This window comes from Neodiprion lecontei, chromosome 5 (assembly GCF_021901455.1).
Source record: "Neodiprion lecontei isolate iyNeoLeco1 chromosome 5, iyNeoLeco1.1, whole genome shotgun sequence".
NCBI classification, from domain to species: domain Eukaryota; kingdom Metazoa; phylum Arthropoda; class Insecta; order Hymenoptera; family Diprionidae; genus Neodiprion; species Neodiprion lecontei.
Window position 1 is genome coordinate 12680543 of NC_060264.1, and position 3608 is coordinate 12684150.

General features: G+C 34.8%; 1 long non-coding RNA gene across 1 annotated transcript; it reads left to right on the top strand.

Moving 5' to 3' along the window:
• The first annotated feature begins 1380 nt into the window (after positions 1-1380).
• On the top strand, positions 1381-2687 carry LOC124294571. The gene is made up of 3 exons (XR_006904464.1): positions 1381-1549; positions 2050-2209; positions 2290-2687. It is a non-coding gene; the product is annotated as an uncharacterized LOC124294571 (long non-coding RNA).
• The last annotated feature ends 921 nt before the right edge of the window (positions 2688-3608 follow it).

The following is a 3608-nucleotide window of genomic DNA, read 5'->3' on the forward strand; positions in this document are numbered from 1 at the left end:
GAAGTGATCGTCTAAAGCTCCGTGATATACTGTAGAATGCTTCGTGTTTATGCCAAAAAAAAACTATGCAATTTAAAGTACTTGAATGTCATTGAGCGTTTGAAAAAATCTTCCAATCATGATAATTTAGCAGATCGTAATATGATTCATTTATTCGATTAATAGCGTAATGTAACAAGCTAGATAGACATAATTGAATATTTACAATTCTCATATTTACAGAAAATTTGGAGAAAGCTCGGTCTGCGGCTGCAACTAAAAAATCTGAAAGTGAGAGTAGCTCAAGTCAAAGTCAAGGTGATAAACCATATCTTAGAAAAAGGAAACAGCCGCTTCCTCGCGTAAGGGAAGAATCTACCGATAGGGAAGATTCGCCTGACAGTGAACATCCCACAACAACCTCGATGCCAGAGCCACCGAAACTTGATAAAAAGAAGAATATGAAACCTTCCGTTACAAATCGATCCACTGATATACCTGATCAGACAGATATTCAAAAAAAAAAATCATCCCCTGATATACCTAATCAGACAGATATCCCAAAGTCATCAAAACGAAGCCAAACAAAGAATAGTAATCCACTATCGGACTCTCAGACAATAATAGACATTGAGCATTTACCCATTGATTTAAACTCGACTAATACGAATACTATTAGTATCCCCCCGGCACGAGCGAAACATATCGTAGGGAAAGATACCAACCTATCGTCAATACCTCATGCATTTGAGTCTTGGCCCATCGATATTGTAGTAGATGATTTTGACATAAATGCGGATAATGGAACTGCAGGTACATATATGGATAGTATTTTTTTATACAAGTTCCTAAAGGTGGCATGTGCGCATGAGTGGTCTATGATTTGGATTTAGTAGTGTAGAATAACCTTAATGAATGATAATTGGGTACCGTCCAATTTTTTATTTGGTTGATAAGCGTATTTTTTTTTATCTACAGACTTTCCAAGCAGTACAAAAAGACGCGGTGATCCTTCCCTAAATGCTAGTGCTTTACACCCTTCTGCTCATCAGGGTCTAGAAGGGCACTCAATATTATTTGACGGTAGTCTCCCTGACTTATGTAATAGTACGTATATGAGAAATTGCGACATACGCAATGCAAATTTTCTTGGATCAAAATAATATTCATGGTTCACAATGGAAGTACATGGGCTCGAGTACAATACGATTATTTTGCTTTCAGATTCTCAGGAAAAGACAAGAATACTCATAGAGGGTAACCTTGATTCGTTTTTAAAAAATTTTAGAGTGACCAAGTCCTGCTTGAATTTTGTATTCAGTTTCGATTACGTATTTGTGTTTGTACAAAAAAATTCTCGGCATTAACCACACTATTGGCTGAGATGTTGGTCACTCAACAATTAGTGGATCGACGTTTAGCTGAGATTGAAAAGAAAGTGGGTCAACATGGAACTGTAGGTCACGGAAAAGATTTTAAAAAGGTTACAGACGATCTTCCATTCAAAAACACTGCTGATATACAAGCGTTTGAAAACAAATTGGCTGATGCAGATTTTTGCAGTACTTTTGTGAGTGATTCATGATGTATTTTTACAAGGGAATTAGCAAGTAGACCTGCTCATTCAATTTTGGACAGAATTGTTTCTTTTCGTATTCTGAAACATTAACAGACGGTTGAATCAACTGAAAATCAAAAATGCCTCCAATCATTCTTAGATTATGGTAATAAATGTATTGTAAAAAATTCAACTCTGATGAGAGTGTGTGTGTAGGAAATTTTTCTGAAGAGGTACGGCTGGGAATCTTAATCACTTTTATTGTATTATGGGAAATTCATAGCAAGAGTATTACGATTTGTCTTTTTCTAGTCATTCAAAGATTCAAAAGCCGACTATTTTGGTAAAATTTCAAGCGAGTTTCTCTCAAAATATCCTTTCGAAGCAACGACCGTTGAATATGTTCCTATGAGAATTGATCAGTCATGTACAGGCATTTTTTTACAAAATATTTGATACATAAACTTTCCAAATGAAAATAATTATCTTTATGGTAATATTGTTACTCTCAGGTAAAGTATGTTGGACAAATTGGCGGGAACAGTGCCAAAGAAAATACTTTGAGAATATTGCGACAAGTATTCACCAACGACTTCGCTAAAGACGCTTCATGGTGCGGTCTGAGGGCCAATTTTCAACTTTCAAATTTGAAAGTCACAGCAGCCATCAAAGGTTAGTGTGATTATTAAAGCTACATTCACAGAACAGTGAGTAGGCATCAATACGACACTAACTTGTATTTAACTCTACAGATGGAGTGAGACTGTCATACACCTGTACAGATAAAGAATTTGAAGATACGGTGTCAGAATGGTTCCGCCAAGCTAAACAGCGGTTCAAGAGAGAGAATACAAAAAAGAACGGACCTCAACCACATCCTGCAGCTAATAATTAGTACAGATGATGACGCGCTAAACCATGACAGTTTCCATAAGATGCCCCAAACAGATTTATGGGGTACATAAGAAGGAGATGCAGGTCTCATTTCCCCATTATCTTGCCTCGTCTTCGTACCTTTCTAAATATCTAACGTTTACTTTGGTAGTCTATACCAAACAATTAAAGACCTGGAAAGTACAAAGTACAAAGATTTATTTTATAGTTTATTCGTGTTCAACGTTGAGAAAATTTTTTACTTAGATTATTAAGATTAAAAAAGACAAATTTGATTGATGAAATATTATATAAAATGAGCTACGTGCTCATAGTTATAGATACACGTACAGTGTGGTCACAATAGAAATATTATACGTAGTATTTGGACATTTTTTTTCACTATTTAAACTTCTTCTATTTCTTTCACTCTATTCAATATCGACGATTACGTTAATTGTGAGAGTTTTTCTGGCCTTATCAAAACAAACACATCGTCCAGTTACGAGATTGTGATAATTTAACCAATAGAATAACAGAGGAAAGCACTGAAGTGTTCGTGCCTTGAAATAGTTTCAATACTATGCCCATCAATGAAGTATAATAAATTAGTAGATGACTAAATAAGTTTGAAGAAGAAAAGTATACATACACTCGACCGCTTCTAACAGCAAGACCCTAACTCACGAGCTCCGCTTGTAAAGACTTATCTCAGGCACTCTATATAGTCCGATTACAGAGATCGCTATACTCGGAGCTCCTGAGGTCTTTATAACCGGAGCTCGCGAGTTAGGGACTTGCTGTTAGGAGCGGTCAACATGTACTTCAAAGTTCACTTAGTAATGATCTACTATACACAAAGGTATGGCTTCTCTACTTCGCTACTTTCTTAATTTTTTGAACATTAATGCTTATTATTCACTTTGTTTGATGAAACGTTTTTTTTTCTCCTCCATGTACTATATTTCGACACATATTTCATATCTTTCATAATATTAATATATATACTCAATCAAATAAAGGCCTAAATAATAAAATATAATATTAAGATAAACTATTTCTGTGATGTGGATTAGGTAATACAAGAATCAAACATTCAATAAGACTGTAAAATGAAATTGTTCCTAATATCCAATTAAGCTTTTGAATTTCTGTTTGTGTGTTAAATAGATATATACGTATGAGAATTAGTACAAAT